Source organism: Typopeltis vanoorti, chromosome 3 (assembly GCF_054136105.1).
Source record: "Typopeltis vanoorti isolate ZY-2024b chromosome 3, IOZ_Tvanoo_1.0, whole genome shotgun sequence".
Taxonomy (NCBI): domain Eukaryota; kingdom Metazoa; phylum Arthropoda; class Arachnida; order Uropygi; family Thelyphonidae; genus Typopeltis; species Typopeltis vanoorti.
The window spans coordinates 94999403-95022306 of NC_143551.1; the positions used below are offsets into that span (position 1 = coordinate 94999403).

A 22904-nucleotide genomic window follows, 5' to 3' on the forward strand; every position below is an offset into this window, starting at 1 on the left:
GATGCTTAACCAAAATCCATGTAGATCGTCTTTGCCAGGTGCACCCATTTTTTTTTTAATTTTCTAGCATGTGCATTGACCCTTTCTTTAATGATAATAACATTTTGCATTTGTTTTTGTTTCATTTCTGATTCTATTTCCTTAATCCATGACGTATCTTTAATGTGTTCAATACGACTATCCCAGAATGACTTCCCAAATGTGAGTGCTCCTTCTTTTTCTGGTGAATGAATGTTTGCGTTTATATTTCTCTGGAGAGACTGAAAGAACTGACGTTGGTTCTGTCGAAATTGCATATTTTGTACGTATTGCTTTATTCTTTCTTCATATCTTTTAATTTTCTGTGCAGTAACTATAATTCTTTGTTTTAGCTCTTTGGTAACTTCAGCAATTGTTTCGTTGGCCAAATTATATGTGTTAATCAGTTTGTTTTTGATGTTATTATTTTTCAGCCATCCTTCTTTAAAAGGCTTTAAGTTGCTCTGATCAGCTCGAAGTTTGTTGACTTTTCGTTCCAACTGCATTTTCCATGGTGCAGATTCTTTCATCCTTGGCTTTTGCTCTTGCGGTTTGCAACCAAGCTTCACTGTGATGATATAGGCTGTGCTGTATAGGAGCTGATTTCTTTCCTTTATACTGTTGGTTGTGATGGTTTTAATCACATCATTTCCGTCTGTGAGGAGTTTGTTTGTTTATTTAGAAGTATTTAGAAGTTTGTTGACTTTTCGTTCCAACTGGATTTTCCATGGTGCAGATTCCTTCATCCTTGGCTTTTGCTCTTGTGGTTTGCAACCAACCTTCACTGTAATGATATAGGCTGTGCTGCATAGGAGCTGATATGTTTCCTTTATACTGTTGGTTATGATGATTTTAATCACGTTTCCGTCTATGACGAGCTGCTTTACCTTAAATTTATGTAAAGTTTTTAATGGTAGTAGTCTTATATAGTCATTTATGGAGTTCATATGTTCCAGTATACTTCATTTTACACTGCACTTCTGTCAGAATCTTCTGAGGTATGTCATCAGCTTGATGTTTACTCAGAGGCGTAGCTGGGGAGGGGAGGAGGGGGAGGTCCGCCACGGGCGGCGTTTTGAACCTTTTTTGAACTTTTGCACTTAATTCTAAAATAAAGTCGCGAGAACTCATTTCCAAATATTGTAATACTACTGCGAAATTTCCTCACAATTGCTGCACGTGTTGCTAGTTGTAAGAGGAGTTTTTCTAATTTAAAACCGATTATGAATTACCTGCATTACTATGAAATAGACTTCGAAAATGTCATGGACGATTTTGCTAAAAGAAAAGCAAGAAAAAAAACATTTTAGGTTATTGAAATTAAGATTTTACTTCGAAAATAAACATAGCGTTTTAATTTATTTCCCTATACGTGGTTGGTATTTTTCGTGTGTATTGAAAGGGGCGACAAACTCAGGGACCGCACTGGGCGGCAAAAGCTCTAACTACACCACTATGTTTACTGAATTGAATTTCAAAGTGTGATATAGCTACCCCCCCCCCGGATGATTTGCTGTTACTGGAGTTGCTGGTTTATTCGGTAACTCTTGCATTTCAAGTTCAGTAAATATTTTGTTACGGAAAATGAAATTCATTTGGTTCATAAGTCTTTGTTCTGTTATTGCAGATTCTGGGAATTTTTGTTTCCAAATTAAATGCATATGCTTTCTTAAACCTCGTTTTTCTGGTGTTGAGCTGTAAAAACATTTCATAACGTCTCTGTTTTCTTCTACAGTCAATTTCTACATTTGGTTTCTTCCATTCACTTTTCAGCTTCCTGCTCTGATTGCCTAGCAAAGAGATCTGGGTCTTATATCCCGCTTGTCTCCTGATGCCAGGATCTCCAACATTTGACGCAGTCCTTGGTAACCCGGATGGTGTCGACTAATGTGGTATGGATCTCCTCTTACTTTTCACCATTAAAATGGGGGGAATGGAACATTGTTTTTCTGGCTCTTCAGTTGAGACCTGTCTGACAAGGGTGGCCCTGCTGGCAGCTATGCTACCGCCAGAATAGTATAATAATCCTCCCCTGGTGTTCCTTCGGGGGGGGGTATTATTATTATTATTATTATTATTATTACTAGTACTACTACCTTGTAAAATAACATGTTAATTTTATTCAGCGTTAGAATATCATTGAAGACTGTTGTGTATATGTAAATATTTTAGAAATCAATAAAAAATAAAAATAAAATAATAGTATTATTATTATATTACACCTCCAAAGATTTCCTGGACTCATCGCGGGAAAACATGCTACTCTGCTTGAACAAATATTTTATGCTCTCCCCTATCCTTTTTTTCATTCAGTAGTCCATTGTTTTATCTGTACTAATACAATATTATTATGATTATTACAAGATGCCCCCAAATGAAGAAACCAAATGGAAGAAACATTTGGTTTCTTCCATTCACTTTTCAGCTTCCTGCTCTGATTGCCTAGCAAAGAGAGCTGGGTCTTATATCCCACTTGTCTCCTGATGCCAGGATCTCCAACATCTGACGCAGTCCTTGGTGACCCGGATGGTGTCGACTAATGTGGTATGGATCTGTACTAATACAATATTATTATGATTATTTATTACGAGATGCCCCCATGAATCAGAGGACTATTCGCGAGTGGGCACTGCTGTACTTCACTATACACTACTCATCATCTCCCCTATATAACCTTCCGACTACTACAACCATCAACACGCAACGCCATCTTTCGGCAACCACCACCAACAGTATTTTTGTTTGTAAATTGCATGTATTCTCATGGTCGAGTTGCCTATATGCTGTGAAAAAAAAAAAACGAATTTCTTGATGAAAAAACTTGATGCATCCTTATGAGATCAGCTTTCACTTTCACTTACAGAAGCCCATATAAAAATACGTCTCGGCTACGAAAATCGAAAATCGAACTCATATATTTTCCAAAGAGACCTGTGTAGCTCAGTGGAAGTAGCGCTTGCGTCCTGAAGTCAGACTTAAATTCAAGTCTGGTCGCTGACTGGAGGAACTTTTTCTAAGCCTTTCTTAGACCGATTCCCGAGTTAGTTGATCTCTGGCATGGACAAGCGGGTTTTTCCTCCCAGAAACTCGGTTTTTTTTATCCCATAAACTCAAGAAAATCGACTATAGTACCTACATTATATCAGACAGTAACATATCTTGTTAGGGTTAGGTAACAAGAGATGGCAGCACTTGTTTGCCAGCCTCTTCTTCGGTGGCTGCTATAATTAGTGATAGACACGAGCCAGCTATTTCTGATTGGCTACCGGTGGAGATTGAACTGCCCACTCAGTCTCCAAAAGCTAGATAGGGTATGAAGGCCTCACCTATTCCCTATGAGGGAATAAAAGGCGTTAGCTGATTTTTTTTAATATTTTCCAATAGAAGAACGCAACGTCCCATTGTTCTTTCAATTGCTCTACTTGGAAATGGTTAATAAACAATGAGGAAAAAAATTAAAAAATATCAAGGCTGGTACATGTAACAAAAATGATAGCATTTTATTCAAAGATTATCACATCATCATGGAGACAGACCAGTGACTAAATTCAGTTGAATGCATAAATTGAATCTAAGTTTTTAAATACACTGCTATGAAAGATCTTAACGGATACGATGGCTAACAGCCATTTTGCTCATTTAATAAAATGTAGTACCTTCTTTCACTGCGATGATTGCAATAATCATACGGAAAAAATACTTCCTACAAGCCTTTAGGTCTTGGACTGTTGTGTGACGGACATCCGAGGAGACAGACCAAGAAAAACAGGATCTTAACACCACCACCACCACCACCTCCTCCGAATTTCATAGTTGGGATTATCCTGTCTGGTAAGAGACGTTCACCGGGAATCTGCCACACCCACAGCTCTCCATCTGCTCGGTAGAGGCTGTACCGTGATTCGCAGTTCCATAACACAACTTTCCAAGCTCCACGTCCCACTGCATGCTCTCTTTAAACCAATGAAGACAAAGCTACATCTTGGTTCGGGTACTGTGGGACTTGCTTATTGCTGTGCTACCATTGAAACCCTTCTTGTGAGGGTCAGTTCTGAACATTTTTGTGCAGATTCGTTTTCCAATCGATGACGGGAATTCCGGAATGAACGTGTCGGCCAACGAATGGCGTTTTTTTACATATTCTCCTTCGTAGCAACCTACACTCACATTCAGCGAGTGTAGTGGGTCGTCCACTGCGGGTAGCACTTGCAGTTGACTCCCTGTGCTTCGATCACAATATGATATCACTGACTGCTAACCTGAGATGGCCGAATTTGTCAACAATAGGCCTACATCATGGCCTCCTATTAAATGCCTCTTTCATACTCCGTCAATTCCCTTCTCGCAGTCGGGCACAGTTGCACTGACTTGGGAGCATTGGGGGTTGTCCGTTGACATCGCTTCAAGTAGAATATGTCTAGTATCTAGTACAGATGTTTCAATTGAACTATTTTTAGAAACAAATTACAAATTACGACTAAATACAATATTATGATAGAATGATGGAACAGGTCTTGTGAAACAGAATGTCTCCGAACTGACTGTGCCCATAAAAAAAAAAAAAAAAAAAAAAGCTATGCATTTTGGGAGAAAAGATTACCAGCTGTGTTAACTATGCTTTATATTGATGGGAATAGCTCCAGGAAATTGATAAAGACAGAGGATTAGTTAACAGGGAGTTCTACGAATTTTGGACCAGCCTTGCTGTAAGCATGCAACGAGGTCACGGACTGTTGTGCGGTGGACATCCGTTGACAACACCCGACGCTCCAGTTCAATTTGAATTAAGATTACTCATATGATTACCTCGTTATTAAAGAAAACCCTGAAATACAGAGATAAGAAGGTTATTATTTCACTTTATAAAGCTTAAAGCTTTGATAAGGGCTTTTCAGGATTATTATTATTATTATTATTATTATTATTATTATTATTATTATTATTACTGGCGACTCCAAGGAGTCCTTAGACTCATTAAGGGAGATCCTAAACATTATGTCCACACAACTATTTGACATTCTCACAGTATCTATCATACTGTGAGAATGTCGAATAGTTCCTTGCCTTGAACTCATTCACTGTCATAGCACCCACAACAGACTCAGGCAGCTCATTCCACTCATTCACCACTCTAAAAATAAAAATCTCAGCTCTAACATCCTTATTAACTACACTCTTGCCCAGCTTCCATGGATGTCCCCTAATCCTCCCACCACCAGTCCTGTTCTCAAAAATATCCTCTGAATTAATCCTATAGAAACCCTTCAGCAATTTGAATGCCTCAATCATATCTCTCCTCTTCCGCCTATCAACCAATTTCTGCAACCCACAAATCTTCAACCTGTTTTCATAGGGTTCATTCCATAGACCTGTTTCCACCTTGGTCACCCGCCTCTGGATCCGCTCAACCTCCTCCCCATCAAGAAGAAACCTAGATGACCAGATCTGGGCACAGTAATCAAGATTGGGTCTTATCAAGTCTCGATGCAGAGGAACAATAACTTGCTTATCTCTGCTCTGTCAAAGTATTCTTCAGCATCCAAGTGATTTGATGAGCTGATTTAGACACTTTTGCGATGTGCCTCCTAAACTTCAATCCACCAACATTCCCAATTATTGCGCACAGATCTGGTCTTCTGGGTTGCTTGTAGATGTGGTCCTGCCACCTTCTTAGAGGCGAGTAACTAAGATAGCGGTAGGACTGTGTGATGGTCCATATGAAGAGAGATTAAACATTCGTGAGTTACAGATGCTGATTGATCGGTGGGTTGTGGAGGACATGATAGAGATATAAGTTTCTTGGGAGAATGTATTGGATTGATGTGTATTTCGGTACATGAATAATGTGAGGATAACTAGAGGTCATCCATGGAAACTGAGTAAGATTGTGGTTCGTATGAGAGCGAGGACTAGATTAATGATTTTAAAATAGACCCCCCCCTCTCGATGAGTCTAAAGATTACATGGAGGTGCGCAAGTTGAGCAAAGCAAGGACGAAAATAGGGATTGCCGGTGGTGGCGGGTTTTGAATTTTCGCACGTGATTTCTGATTCGTAATTTAATTCCAAATTGTTGAGTTTATGTGGTGTGAGTTAGTTATCTAGATTTACTTTTGTTTTGACTGTGATTATATAGATGTCATTTTTCTCCATATTATTATACATTTGTTTTTAATAATGATTTTAAAAGTAGAGAGTTGTTCGTACATTTATTATACATATATGTAGGTAACGAGTTGTTTGCCGTCAAGGAAGTTTTTAAAATGTTTTGAGATTGTTTTGATTTGTTAAGATACATATGGCTACTTGTTGAATGAGGTATGGATTTATAACAATGAAGTGTAAGCACGTATCCTAAGTGAATGTTCAGCCTACATGCATAGGCCCGTGTTATGTTTGTATAATTTGTGTCTCAGCTCAGAAAAGATCATCCTACAGGAACCGAAGGTATATATACGATAGTTACGTTGATCTGTGGAGTGGTGGTGATGAAGATATTAGCAAAAAAGTGATAAGAGCTCGCATAAACAAATGGTTGGCATAAATTTGTAAGTGCAAATCTACCAGAGCTAGTGTGATCAGTAGAATATCCCAAGGATCGGTCGTTGGATCATTGTTGTTTACTCTATTGTCCTGACAAGAATTTTTTTTTCTTATTTTTTTGCTGATGATACATATATAAATTGGACAATTGGAGATGCTGTTGATATATAGTATTTACAGAATGATGTGATAAAACCAGAATTCTGGGTAAATGATAATGGCTATCGATTTTCCATTGATAAGGGTGAAGTAATGCATTTTAATATGATGAGATTTTCAATGACATTGATGGAATGCTTTTTCTCCTATTTACCAGTTTACACCTAGTAAACAGGAGAAACTGGTGAAGTAGGAATCTTGAGTTCCAAAGTTCATATGACAGAAACTGCAAAAGTAACTCTGAGGATAATTGCAATGGTGAAATGAACATTGACACATAAGGATGAGAAAGTCATTTTGCCTGTTTACATGGTTGATACCACAGCTGGACTACTGTACTGTGCACAAATAAGTCTCCTAGGTACTGAGGAAATAAGAAAGTTGTGAAAAGGGTGCACAAAAAAAGTTACAAAGATGATAACCAGCTGGCATGGTTGGCCGAGTGGTTAGCATATCTGCTCTCCAGCCAAAAGGCTGTGGGTTTGAATCCTGCTGTGGGCATGGATGTTTGTGATTGTCTGTGAAAATACTAGTGGTGGTGGTTGGCAGTAGATGGTGTAGTTGCGGTTCATTGTAGTTGGTGGATTGAGTGGTGGAGACAGAGTTGTAGAGTAGGTGCCCTCTCTCGATGAGTCTTTGGACTCCCTGAAGGTGTCACGTACCAACAATAATAATATCAGGATTATGGAATGTAGATTATGAATACAAATTGAAGGTATGTGAACTGCATATACTGGTAAACAGGAGGAAGCAGGATGATATGGTAAACTTACAAATTTCTGAAATGGTCATACTCATACAGGATACCAGTAAATGAAAGTTTTCATTTTAAAGAGGGTGGGGAAGAGGTTAAAGGACATCAATTGAAGTTCAGGATGATTGCGGTCAAGAAAGGGGTGATAGCTAGATTTTTCTTTTCTTGACTGCAGTCCACATACTTTCAATTTGTACTCATGATCTACATAATCTACCCATATTCCAGTGGTGTGTGATGGGAATGGCTTGCCTTTTTGAGATTGTGTCTGCAGATAGAGTGAATTCAAGAGAAGGTATGACATGGTGTGAGTGATATGTCGTCTCCCACAATGATATGAGTGGGGTCTTAGAATGATGATAATAATGAGTCCCTGACTTCTTGGAAGTGCTAAGTGTGATATAAGTTACCAACCTTTGAGTAAGAGTGACAATAAATAAATAAACATAAATAAACATGTATATTCCAACAAACTTTTACATACCAACTGAGTGCATTATCTTGCTATTGTATAAACTTTCAAAACATAAAGATATCATGTATAAACAGAACATGAGAATAGATATAGGAAATCCTCTGCTTCCACTTGTGGCAAATATCTGTATGGAAGCATTTGAAGAGAAAAATTATGGTAAAGATTGTTGGAATCTTTCTGATATGCAGCAATAATTATGAGCAAGCAAGAATTTACTGCTGAATTAGAAATGGATGATTGACTTCCTTTCCTAGATAAAAATTGAATAGATCATCTGAGTAGCAAAAAATCTCTTATCTATAGAAAATCAACCCACACAAATCAGTACCTTCATGCTGATTCACACCACCCAATAAATCTTAGAAGTTTAGCATCATTTCAGCCCTTAGAGCATGTGACTCACCATCTTATTGACTATGAAGATGTTAGCAAAAGAACTTCATTATCTTACTAATATCCTTCTACACCACAGATATGACATAGATAATTTCAGGCCTTGTTTCACACTGAAAGACTAATTTCACATTTAATAGTGTGGAATAGTTCTCCAAGAGCTGTTCTGTACACTATTCTGTATTGGATCCATTACTATCAGGCTAGCAATCCTCAGAGTATAAAGTGCAAACATTTTTGTCTCCCTTCATCAGATTACAATCCTTGATTTGGAAGAGCATGACAGAATACTAGAGACTTGATATTACAGCTCTCATGTGTTATCTTTCACCAACCCACAATATGTTCTAGTAGAAGAACACTGAACACTTTGAAATGCATCTGTTTGCCGTCCCTCTCAATACACACCAAAAATATTACAAAAAGTCAAAATGACGTAGGGAAAGAAATTAAAACACTATGTTTATGTTTATTTTAGTTGTAAGTATAATTGTTGAAAACTAATTATTAATTAAGTAATAAAATTACTAAGTTAACATAAATAGAAGAATCGTCGAAAAATAAAATTCTGTCTCACATGAAAAGTGCCACCCAGGGCGGACCGCCCCCCCAGCACCCCCCCCCAGCTATGCCACTGCTTATTTCTACTATACAACCCAAAGAAAAATTTGCTAGTCTAGAGAGAGAGAGAGAGAGAGAGAGATCATGTTGGATTCTATGCATGCAAATGTAAATCTAAGCAAATGTCATCATTCAGGGAGTGAGAGGTGTGATTGAAGTCTGATTAGTGGAATAATGAATTACTGACCATTTAAAACTATATATTTAGAAATTTATTTACATTTAATCATACCAATACAACATTTATTTTACAAATGATATTCTATCTTTTTCAATTTAGCTACTTGAATACAAATTCTATCCTACGGTTTTTATTTATGAACTTGTCAATAACATTGTCATAAAAAGTTGGTAGTAACTTAATTTTCCCAAGCAACACGCACACTTGTAAAGGCTGGCTGAAGCTCACTGGCTAGAGCTACGTTGACTGCATATGGCCTGTGTTTGACGACGTGAAATGGCTATGTGTGTGTGCATGAAATCACAGTGCTGTGTGAGGACCTCTAAGCTCCTACAACTGAGTAAGCCAAGGTAGCTTTGACTAGACGAGCAAGCATCGACCTTCGATACGCAATGCAAAGCTCAATTATTGCCGCACAAGCTTAAGACGTCTTCTGTCTACAAAAATAAAAGCCTAAATGGAATGCTTATAAATGCATGCATTTATTAACAAATAAATATTACTTTTTCAATTAATGAGCTTACATAGCAAGCATGGAGAATTTGCCCCTGATGCACAACAATCGACACATGCACAGAAATAATTTAAATTACAGAATCCTGACTATTACTTTATATGATAACACTAAAGTTGTCTATTTGCTGTCTTCTCTGAGCACTTTCTATTATAATTACATCTGAAGTCCTTTGTAAGAAGAATGAAACTAGTCTGATTCTGCAGTCTAGTCTAATTATATCAGTGTATTCCCTGAGGCTTTAGTCATGTAAGCTGTTTTTTTAGCAAAGTCTGCATTCAATCACATATATGTTTGAAATATTTTTTGAAAATGGGTACATGATACTAAAAGTACTTTAGAAATAACTAAAAGTAAACAAATATTGCTTACAGCTATTTAAAATACATTTTGATGCTTTGTGTTCATTTTAAATTTGTTAAGATATCTAAATAAGTATTGACTTAATGACTATATTTGATATACATTTGTTCTTCAGATGCATCCATAAGTACAGCAGGAGGATAGTTGAAAAGTCCTGACTTCACATTCCACCTAGGATATGACAAACATTTGTGGGGACTTTTCTGCTGAAGGTAAGTTGGTCTCACATGGAGGTGACAGTAATTTACTAATCAAAAATTTATTTCCTCTCCACACACAAGATAACATCTCAGAAAACGTGTTTGACAGATACTGTATCATACACTTGCCTTAGGCTTCAGCATAAACAAGTGAGACATCAAGTATTACAGATAATTTATAGTGCCTTCACTTCAGAGGAGTACTTTATTCTGTAATACTTCACGATCTGTAAAACACATTTTAAGAGTACTTTGCTCAACTCCTTGGAGATGGTTCTCATTGGTTGTAAATTTGAAAAAAAAGTTCTAAGTTAACTAAGAATTTGTAGATCACTTGCTAAATATTAAAAATTTAGAGTTTTCATGAGCTTAATTTCCAAAAAAAATAAAAAAATAAAAAAAGAAGACAAGTTTAAGTGATCATCACCATTTTAGATCTCTGTCTACATATTCTTGCAAGTTCCGAAAATCTGGTCATTTGTGGCTTGAAGTTCAGAGGGACACATTGTAAGTAAGTGTTGTAAAGACCACACGTCAGTGCTACTATGATAAGGAACACATTGACAAATACAGGTAAAGTGGATATGCCACTGTATAGTACATTGATTAGACCACATATGAGTTATTGTGATCATATTTGTGATCACCTAGTTTCCAATATGATGTGAACATTCTGAAGAGTTCAGAGGTGAATAAACAATGTCAGACTGGATTGTTGGTAATGGGGAGAGGTTAAAGGAATGGAATGTAAATTGCAACTAGGGCAGCCTGGTTGGCTGAGTGGTTAGCATATCTGCTCTCTCCAGCCAAAAGGCTGTGGGTTCAGATCCTGCCATGGGCATGTATATTTGTGATTTTCTGTGAAAATACTAATAATGGTGGTGGGTGGTAGATGGCGTTGGTGTAGTTGTGGTTTGTTGTAGTTTATGGAGACAGAATTGTAGAGTAGGTGTCCTCCCTCGCTGAGTCTTTAAACTGTCTGGAGGTAACACGTAATAATAATAATAATATTTAGGCTTAGATGCTTGTTTCCACTCTTGATACAGTTTAATGGAATAATTACAGCAGAAAGAGGTTTATTAAACAACAGGTTTAATCATTTCTATATTTCATCTCTGTCATGGTAATGGGGAAAGGTTAAAGGAATGGAATGTAAATCGCAACCAGGGCAGGGGATGTCACTTCTTCAAGAATACAATATTAAAATTCTTATAACACAAAAGAAACAATAAGTGAAAGAAATGAAATTAGACTAAAGTCTTATGAGGGCGTTGCTCTCTGTGGGTACTGTTGGCTAGCCTTAGATGTTGGGCGGGAGGCCTAAGAATTAAAGTTTCCCAAATTTTGGGAAGTTTAATACAACTATATTTATGAAGATTAGGCTTTATATATATATATATATATATATATATATTTATTTATTTATTTATTTATAAAATTAAAATTTAACCAACTAAAATATTGAAACTGACTTTTATAAATGTATACATCCCGAGTCAATCCTAATTTCAACAATATATATATAATCTGCTATTGATTCTAAACAGAGGCTACCAGTAGAAAATATCAACTTGAAAGACTTTTTAGAATCATTAGTAAATTTAAAAAACTAGTCTTATCTTAATAAATATGGCTGTATTAAACTTCTCAAAATTTTTGAAACTTTATAATTTTTATGCCACCACTCAACATCTAAAAATAGCCAACAGCATTTATAGAGAGCATCTCTCATAAGACTTCATTTAGCCTAATTTCATTTCTTCCACTTATTGTTCCTTGTGTTTTTGTGTGTGTGTTATTACAATTTTAATGCATTCCTGAAGATGATGGAGATGAAATATTGAAACAATTAAACCTGTTGTTTAATTATTTCATTATTCCATTAAAATTATTTCATTATTCCATGTAATTATTCCATTAAACTGTATCATGAGTAATTCGAGTTTAGTGGATAGAAAAGAAGAGGTTATGTGATAGACATTAAGTTAAAGGATTAATTCAGAGTGGAAGGTAGGAGAAGGAGAATCAGAGGACATCCCTGGAAGTTGTATAATGATGTGGTGAAGAAAGGAGTGAAAAAATAGATGCTTTATATGGATGCGGTTTGGTGTATTAGTGGAATGTTATCAGAATGTGTTGTGAATGTTACAAGTGTTGAATAAGTTTTAAGGTTCAGTAAGATAGATATGTGGCTTGCTAAGTGAGATTTCCTACATTAAGTTTGACTCCATTGAGATTTATTGTAATAATGATGATAATCTTCAATTTTAATATGGGTATTTGTTTATTGAATAATAATGAATAATGAGTATTAAATAATAATGAATAATGAGTATAAAAAAATAAAAAAAAAACATCTATTGCCATTCTAAGCTAAATTTGAAAGGAGCTGAGTTTCCTGAAATATCATTGGATATAAATTTTTAACAAATCCTAAAACCCATCCCAACTCAATATCACAAGAGTTCAAGATCAGTACTATCCACATAAGAAGCCTGAATGGCAAAGAAATGGAACTAGCTGAGGAATTGGATAAGTACCAAATCGACATAATAGGGGTGAGTGAAACAAAAAAGGCAAAAACTGGTGAGATCTTTCTGAGCAGTAAATACGAAACATTATATTCAGGCAATGACAATCAATGAAAAGAAGAAGTAGCCATAGTATTCATTAAATATGAGGCTAATCTTGTTGAATGGCAGGCAGTCTCAAGTAGAGTGATGTGGGCAAATATCCAAATGGGGAACTGGACAATGACACTTATTTGTGCATATGGTCCCACAGAAGATTCTACTAAGGTAGAAGTGGAGGAATTTTTTGTGGCTTCAGAGAAAGCAGCACAATGAAAAAGGAAAAACTGGTCCTTGTTGGGGATCTAAATAGTAGAGTGGGAAATGATTATCAGACATACAAAAATATTTTGGGAAAGTTTGGAGAAAAGAGCAAATCTGATAATAATGGCAAATACCTGTTGGATTTCTGCTCAGGACATGGACTGGTTATTATTAACACGATGTTCCAACATAAAATTGCACAAATTCACTTCTACTCCCTGGTGCAGGACACCAGAGTGTACAGAGGATTTGAAATTGGAAGTGATCACCATCTAGTCTTGAGCAGAATAAAATTGAATTTCATATTGAAATGAATAACATGTAAGAAAGTTTTAAAGTGAATAAAAGTTGAGCAGCTCTCAGATGTGTACTGTAGACTAACATACACAAACATAATTGAAGAAAAATGAAAGAGTTTGAGAACAGGAACCAAACCTTGGAGATTTAATGGCAAGCCCTAAAGAAAACCCTGATTGATTCAGCCAGAGAAGCATGTGGTGAGGTTGTCTGCAAGGATAGAAAAATCAGAACTCCATGGTGGACACAGGAAGTTAAAGAGGCAGTGAAAGAAAAGAAGAACGCATATCAAAAGTTCCTGGCAAATAAGTCTGCTTATGCTCTTAAAGAATACAAAGACAAATGTAAGAAAACTAAACTCTGTAAAACTAGCTAAGCAAAAGTCATGGGAGGACTTTGGTAAGAACACATAAAATAAATATCAAGAAGGTGGTAAGATATTCTGGAGGTTGTTGAAGAAGCTCAGAAATGTTGGAAAGAGTGCTGTAAAAAGAATTAGAGATGATAAAGGTGATATGAAAACAGGAGAAAAAGATATCCTTGGAGTAATTACTTCAAAAAAATTGTTAAATGAAACAAGCGGTGATGACAGCAGAATAGTAAAAAGCACTGACCAGGCATGTAGTCAGGATTACATATCTATACTTGAAGTAGAAAAAGCTATCAAAAGCCTGAAATGTGGAAAGGCAGCAGGAGTAGATGATATTTGACCAGAAATGATCAAGTATGGAGGTATAAAAGTCTTACAGTGGCTGCACTGCATGGTTTAGAAGGCCTGGACAGAGGGACAAATTCCAGATGTTTGGAGTAGAGCTGTCATAGTACCCATGTGTAAAAAGGGAAATAAAACTGAATGTGAGAATTACAGAGGTAATTCTCTACTGAGTGTTTTTGGTAAGATATATGCAAATATACTTGAGAAACGTTTGAGGATTGTGGAAGAGAAGCTTGGTGAAGAACAAGCTGGATTCAGGCCAAATAGAAGTTGTCAGGATTAGATTTTCACTTTACGACAGATAGTTGAGAAATCGTGGGAATATAACAAAAATGAATAAGCAGAAAGGGAAATGGTCCCAGTCGAGCATGGAGAGATCACATCGAGTGAGTGGTATCAGTGGAACTAGCTGTAGATCCAGAAATGAGCTGTTGTGTTTGTATACAAATGCTAGAAGTATAAGAAACAAGGCAGATGAAATGGTTGCGTTAATTGCGTCTTGTTCACCCAAAGATTGTCGGAATAAGTGAGACATGGTTGAAAGAGGACAACATCCTGACAGGAATAGAGATGGAAGGGTATGATGTGCTTCATGAGGATAGAAGGGGTACAAAGGGAGGGGGAGTGCTATTGATGATAGAGAAAGAGTTATGTCCATACAAAGTAGAGATGCAAGAGGGAAATAGTGCCAGTGGTTTTGAGGCAGTATGGTGTGAGATAGAGGTGAATGGAATCAAATACTTGGTTGGATGGTGTTATAGACAGAGGTAATGTGGATGGTGGTGATAATGAAATGTATAATCAAATTAGCCAAGCAAATAAGAAAAGGGTGATCATTATGGGCAATTTTAATTATGGCAATATAGACTGGAATGATGAGATAGCAACTGGAAGTAAAGAAAATGAGTTTCTTGAGTTTTTTAGGGATAACTACCTCAGACAGTATGTAAGAGGGCACACGAGGATTGAGGGTCTTGTATTTGGTCATCTCATCAGAGGATGTAATTATAAATGAGGTGTGAAATCATCCACCAATTGGTGAGAGTGACCATGAGGTGATTACTTGGGTGGTTGCCAGCAGTGTGAGGACCTCTGTGAAAAAAGGGCGTATGTGGAACTACAAGGGGTGGGGGGGGTGATTATGAAGAGCTCAGGAGACACCTTGTGGGGGAGTGGGGTGTAGCATGGAATGAGGAGTTAGCTGGAAAAGAGATCAATGCAGCTTGGGTGATTTTCAAAAACTATCTTGTAGATGCAATGTCTAAGTGTATTCCAAGGGTGAGAAGGTTAAATAAGGTAGGTGTGAGATGGACAAATAAAGAGATTAAGCATGCGATACAGAAAAAGAGGGCATTATGCAGGCAGCCTAAGAGAAGTGGAAATAACCAATTCCATGAGGTCTACAAAGACCAGGCAAGGAGGGTGACCTGGTTGGTGAGGGTAGTTAAAGTAGCTAAAGAGAGGTATGAACAGCAGTTAGCTAATGAAGCCAAAAAGAATCCTAAGGAGTTCTTTCGATATATTGCCAGCAAAAGAAAGAATGATTATGGAAGGATGACATTGATAGGAGAAAATGATATAAAGACAGCTGTTGCAGAATGTGTGGTGGAGATATTTAATGAGCAATTCATAAAGGTCTTTCAATCTTGTGTATGTGACTTCGTGGAGAGATTGAGAGCAGTCTCAATGACTGGGGAGGAGAGACTGACTGTAATTGAGCAAGAGGTGTATGGGGAGTTGAGTAAACTAGATGTTAATAAGGCTGTGGGACTTGATAATATATCGCCACGTATTCTGAAGGAATGTGCAAGGGAGTCGACACCTGTCTTGACACATTTTTTTTTTAATACAAGTCTTGCACTCGGTCAAGTCCCTAAGAAGTGGAAGGAGGTCAGGATTGTGCCACTTCATAAAGGAGGTGATCGAACTCAAGCATCAAACTATAGGCCTATCTGTGTGTCAGGTGTTGTGGTTAAGTTGTTGGAGAAGCTTGTGAGAACTAGGATCCAGAGTTGGGTTGACAACAATGGTATCATCTTTGATGGACAGCGTGGATTTGCTAAAGGGAGGTCATGTTTTAGTAATCTACTTACTTATTACAATAAAGTGACTGCTTCCTTGGACAGAGGAGAAGGATACACAATAATATACTTAGATTTCGCAAAGGCTTTTGATAGAGTACCTCATGATAAATTGATAGTCAAACTAGAGCAGATGGGGTTGGATATTAGATTAGTGCATTGGATTGGAGACTAGCTATCTGATAGGTATCAACAAGTTGTGTATGGGGGAGCGATATCCAGGAAAAGGAAAGTCACTATTGGAGTGCCTGAGGGATCTGTTTTGGGGCCATTACTGTTTAACTTGTATATTAATGATATAGGTGAAGATTTGGATGGAGATATTCAGTTGTTTGCAGGTGATGCAAAGTTGGGACTAACCATGAAGAGTAGTGAAGATGTTGTGGCCTTACAAGAAGACTTGAATAAATTGAGTGATTGGGCATGGAAATGGGGATGTGAATTCAATATTGTAAAATGTAAGGTTTTAAAATTTGGTAAACAAAGATGGGATGCAGAATTTATGCTTGGTGAGGATATATTGTTGGAAGTGGAAGAAATAAGAGATCTGTGATTGTGAAAAATTGTGAAAACAACACAAAAGCTTCTGGGAATGATGCGGAGGACACTGACATGTAGAAGTAGGGAGATTCTTGTTCCATTGTATAAGGTTTGGACTATTGTGCCCAGATTTGGTCACCTAGAGATATTGGAAAGGGTCCAAAGACGATTGACTAAGGTAGTTTCTGACCTCTGGAATGTCGAGTATGAGGAAAGATTGAGAAGATGTAATTTGCAGAGTCTGGTGGACAGGAGGAAGAGGGGGGAGATATGATAGAGACCTACAAATTGGTAAGGGGTTGTTATAGGATCAATGCTGGAGAAGTTCTACAGAAAATTGTGGGAAATCGGGGGAGAACCAGAGGTCATCCTTGGAAACTGTATAAAGAGGGTGTGAGTAGGGGAGCGAGAGACAGGTTTTTTCGTGCAGAGTTGTGAATGATTGGAATCCCTTGCATGAGAGTGTGGTGTCTGCAAGGAGTTTGAATGTGTTCAAGGCACAGTATGATGAGCTGTGTGTGTGTGATAAAAGGACCTCCCAGATGAGTCTTTGACTCTATGAGGTCTTGGGGTAATAATAGATCTGGAAAAGGCATATGTCATGGTACCAAGAGAGAGAAGCTAGTCAAAATGCTACAGTTATATGGTGTCAATGGGGCATTGTATCAAGCAATACTTAGTCTTTATTTGAATTGTAAGTCAGCAGTTAGAATTGAAGGAAGTACAGGAAGATGGTTTAATGTTAAATCTGGTATCAGACAAGGATGTACATTATCCCCTCTGTTATTCATTATCTATATGGATCACATTATGAAGGAAAGTGGTATGAAACCTCATATTAAAATTAGAAATGTTAATCTCAGTGTTTCACTTTATGCAGATGATGTTATACTTCTAAAGAAATCCACTACAAGTCTGCAAGATTCCCTGACTAAATTGAATAACTGTTGTAGTAGATATGGTATGTTGGTCAGCATTAAAAAGACAAAGAGAATGAAAATAGGCAGAAACATTGAAAATATCAACTGCATTGTGAATGGAGAACTTATAGAACAAGTAAAACATTTCAGCTACTTATGCTCTATTTTTAGTGAAGATGGTAAATTAAGTATGGAAATAGACAACAGAATCAACAAAACTGGTATGGTAGACAGTCAACTGAATAAATTTATATGGAATAAGAGAGAAATTAGCCAAAACACTAAATTAACTGTATACAAGACAGTATTCAAGCTGGTTTTAACTTATGGATCTGAGTGCTGGGTTAGAAGTAAAACACTTGACCATAGACTAGAGACTGCAGATATGAGAATCGTGAGAAAGATTAGGGGTATGAACAGATGGCATCAATGGCAATATCATATTAAAAATGAGGAATTAGGAAAGCCACTGTCAGCATCCAGGAATGTGTTAGCAGAGCTAATCTCAGGTGCTATGGTCACTTAAACAGAATGGGAGAGGAAAGATTAGCAAAACAAGTGTTCTTTGGCAGGAAAAAGACCTAGACGAAGACTAAGATATAGGTGGACTGATACTGTAAAAAGTGCCTTAGAAGATAGAAATATAAGATCTGATAATGTTGCAGTCTTGACAGGTAACAGACTGATTTGGAGGAAAATTGTAGATAAGAAGTTAGTAATGATGTAAATTTTTCATGTAGTACTATCAAATCCTGTACACCCCTTGAGGATATATATCAGGAATTTGATGATGATGATATAAATTTTTAATTTAAAAAAAAAAACCGAAAATCTAAAAAACCAAATAATTGGAAAGTGAGTAATGCAATTTAACATAATTTCTTTTTCATAAAAACAGAAATTTGTTTCTCAAGTGATGATCTGTATAATGGTATTGTGCAAGGAAAGAAAAAAAAAGCTTATATTATTTCAATAAATGTGTGAAGAGTGAGAAAGTGAAAATAGTAAGTATATTACTTCGATATGATAAAAATCAAGAAGACTATGATGTCAAATGACTTGATGCATACGCTATGTACAAGGAATGGATGCAAGTTTTTGGATGTGTGGAGCGAGTTTGAGGGAAGATTGGATTTATACAAGGACAGCCTGTACTTGAATGCATTTGGCATCAGGAGTCTTGAAAAATTATTAATTGATATAAAACTTAACACAGAGAGTCAGGTAAACCGAATTATGATGGGAGGAATCATGAGAATCTGTGTAAGAGTGACAATGTTATATAACTGTGTTGATGGTGGAAATGATTATGAAGAGAGAACAATCCTGTGTTCATCCAGTTTGGACCTATCAAGCATGTGTAATGATTTCTGCATTAGTAAGGAACTGGATAAGAACAGCAATTTGCAAGTTGTCGAACTTTGTCATGTGGACCACACACACACACACACACACAAGTGTATACACAAGAGCAAGCAGATAATTTATTATGTCTGTACATGAATGCTAGGAATATCAGAAACAAAGGAGTAGTTTGTTGCCTCAGTTAATATATAGGGGACCTCATGTTGTAGGCATTAGTGTGAGACTTGGCTGTCAGAAGCAGATGCACTAACTGTATCAAGTGCAAAGAGTACAGTATTTTTAGGAAGGATAGACGTCTGAGGAGGATTTATGCTGCTAATGATATCAAATGTTTTGAATCCAGTTAGAGTTGAGAACTATGACTGCAATACTAGTAAGTGTTTCATGTGGCAGTGAGTTTGAAGTCATCTGGTGTGAGGTGAGGTCTAACAAGGTTAAATACACAGTGGATGTTGTTACAGACCTGGTGGATCAGTTGCTAGTGATGAAGAAATGCATGAACAAATAAATTATGATGGGTGCAAAAAGAGTAATCATAATGGTGGACTTAATTATCTGAACATTGAATGGATAATTGCGAAATCGCATGAGAAGAATGAAACTGAATTCATTCAGCCCTTGTGAGACAACGTCCTCAGGCAGCATGTGGCAGAAGGAACTCACTCAAAGAGTGTTAGATCTGATTATAGTGTCAAAGGGGGTTTCAGTTAAAGACATACCTATTCTGCCTCCTGTTGGTGACAGTGATCATGCAGTACTCACTTGAGAAGTGGCAAAGTTTATGAATGTTCCATTTAGAAAAGGTTACATACTGAACTACAAAGCCAGAAATTATGACCACCTGAAGGGTATGCTGAGTTCTGTGCAATGGTATCAGTTATTGGATGGGAAGTGTTTAAAAATACTTAAGTGATGTTATATCAGAATGTGTCCCTAGAGTTTGAAGAATAAATAGAGTTGGAGTGAAATGGATGTGTAATGTAATTAAGCAAGAGATTCATAAGAAAACAATGATGTGGAAGGAATATCGTGTGCATAAGGATGATGTCAGTTATGATAATGATAAGTAGCAGGCCAGAAGAGTCAAGTGTTGTGCGGAAAGCTGAGTATGAAAAGAAAGAAGAGATATGATTGAAACTTACAAACTTCTTTAAGGGTTATACAGAATTTCAGTAGATGGAAATTTTCATTTTATGGAGGGTGGGAAAAGGAGCATGGACATCCATTGAAGTTGAGAATGAATGCTGTCAAGAAGGTGATTAGGGCTAGATTTTTCTCTCATAGAGTAGTGTATGATTGAAATGGATTCCCATTGGATGTTGTGTGTGCAAGTAGCTTGAATTAATTCAAGAACAGATCTGACAGCTGGTGCAAATAGTATGGCCTCCCTTGATAAGTTCCTGACTTCCTTGAGGTCTCTCTTAATAATAATAAATATTATTTGAAAACGTCATCTAATTCCTGACATGTACAGGATATGATAGTACTACATAAAAACTTACATCACCACTAACTTCCTATCTACAATTTTCCTCCAAATCAATCTGTTATCTGTCAAGAACTCCAATATTATCAGATCTTATGTTTCTGTCTTCTAAGGCACTTTTTACTGTATCGATCCACCTATATCTTGGTCTTTCTCTGGGTCTTTTTCTTCCTGCCAACCTGCAGAGAACACTTGTTTGCTAATCTTTCCTCTCTCATTCTGTTTTAGTGACCATATCACCTAAGATTAGCACTGCTAACACATAACTGGATGCTGACAGTGGCAAGTTCATTCCTAATATCCTTGTTTTCAATATGATATTGTCATTGATGCCATCTGTTCACATCCCTAATCTTTCTCAGGACTCATATCTGTGGTCTCTAGTTTTTGGATAAGTGTTTTATTTCTAACCCAGCTCTCAGATCAATAAGCTAAAATTGACTTGAACACCGTGTTGTATGCAGCTGATTTAATGTTTTGACTAATTTCTCTCTTATTCCATATAAATTTATTCAGTTGACTTCCTACCATACCATATTTGTTGATTCTGTTGTCTATTTAATTTACCATATTCACTAAAAACATGCCTAAATAGCTGAAATGTTTTACTTGTTTTATAGGTTCTCCATTCACAATGCACTTGATGTTTTCAATGCTTCTGCTTATTTTCATTGTCTTTGTCATGTTATTGCTGTTATTCATTTTAGTCAGGATATCTTGCAAACTTGTACTGGATTTATTTATAACATCATCTGCATAAAGTGAAACACTGAGATTAACATTTCCAATTTTGATATGAGGTTTCATACCACTTTCCTTCATAATGTGATCCATATAGATAATGAATAACAGGGATAATGCACATTCTTTTGTGACACCAGACTTAACATTAAACCTTCCTGTACTTCCTTCAATTCTAACTGCTGACTTACAATTCAAATAAAGACTAAGTATTGCTTGATACAATGCCCCATTGACACCATATAACTGTAGCATTTTGACTAGCTTTTCTCATGAGACCTTGTGATATGCCTTTTCCAGATCTACAAAATTTAAATATAGATCTTTCTTATATTCCCATGATTTCTCAACTGTTTGTTGTAAAGTGAAAATCTGATCCTGACAGTCTCTGTTTGGCCAGAAACCAGATTGTTTTCATGAAGCTTCCCTTTCCATAATGCTTCTCAAGCATTTCTCAAGTACACTTGCATGAATCTTACCAGGAATACTCAATAGGGAAATACCTCTGTAATTCTCAATTCAGTTTTATTTCCCTTTTTATATATGGGTGCTATGACAGCTCTACTCCAATCATCTGGAATTTGTCCCTCTGTCGAGGCCTTCTGAACTATGCAGTGCAGAACTATAAGACTTTTATACCTCCATAGTTGAGCGTTTATGGCCAAATATCATCTACTCCAGCTGCCTTTCCACATTTCAGGCTTTTGATTGCTTGTTCTTCTTCAAGTATGGATATGTGTTCTGGACTGCATGCCTGTTGAGTTTTTTTTACCATTGTGCTGTCATCACCGCTTGTTTCATTTAGCATTTTTTCAAAGTAATTACTTCATACAAGAATATCAATGATATCTTTTTCTCCAGTTTTCATTTTATCCTTATCATCTCTGATTCCTTTTACAGCACTGAGCTTTTTCAACAACCTCCAGAATATTTTGTCACCTTCTTGATATTTATTTTCTGTGTTCTCACCAAGTCTTCCCATAATTTTTGCTTAGCTAGTTTTCCACAGTGTTTAGCTTTCTTACATTTGTCTCTGTATTTTCTAAGAGCACAAGCTGAAAAATTCCTCCACTTCTGGCTTATAGAACCTTCTGTGGGACCATAGGCACAAATAAATCTCATTGTCCAATTCCATATTCTGATATTTGCACATATTGTTGAATTTTGAATGAAAATATTTTTACTAAAAAATATCACATTCAGAATTTAACAAAAAAAAAAAAAAAAAAACCTAAAAGGGGAAATGCTTGTAAATAATTGAAGATACCAATTTTGTTTAAAGAATTATACTAATACAAATTTTGTAATATTAATTAAAGGTGAAAGATGTCATTTTTGTAAAAAGATTATGATGTAAGAAGTTTCTCTATAAGATATATGTTAGAGCATAATAACGAAGGATCAAAGTCCATTAACAACTTCGGATAAATTGTGTAGCCGCCGGAAATTTGCTTACGTGTGAATGGCATGAGCGAAGTGTTTTTCCGGGAAGATGCAGCAATCGTACAAAGAATATTCCAGGAAGATAGGAATGAGATAGGATAGCCAGGCGCAAAAAAAGAAAGTTTTGGGTGAAAGAGGGCGCTAGAGATAGAGGTATAAAACGGGTTTTTGTCCCCCCCCCCCCCACGTTCAGGGCTTTTTAGGTTTTTTCATCTGGAGAATTTCTGGTGGAGTCGGGAAGAGTTCCAGTTCGAGATCTAGT

At 36.6% G+C, this 22904-nt stretch overlaps 1 protein-coding gene across 7 annotated transcripts in view; it reads left to right on the forward strand.

Moving 5' to 3' along the window:
* Positions 1-5972: 5972 nt before the first annotated feature.
* The window catches only part of LOC150108400 (F-box DNA helicase 1-like), a 378469-nt gene continuing 361537 nt past the window's right edge, over positions 5973-22904 (forward strand). For 2 of the 7 annotated variants that reach the window (XM_090390741.1, XM_090390746.1), the window contains exons 1-2: positions 5975-6105; positions 10136-10232. The gene's annotated coding sequence lies outside the window, so the exon portion shown is untranslated. Of the gene's footprint in view, positions 6106-6129; positions 6242-6432; positions 6465-6546; positions 6566-8739; positions 8822-10135; positions 10233-22904 lie in introns of those variants that run through there. The other 5 variants (XR_016548131.1, XM_090390742.1, XM_090390744.1 and 2 more) reach the window with 5 other exon arrangements.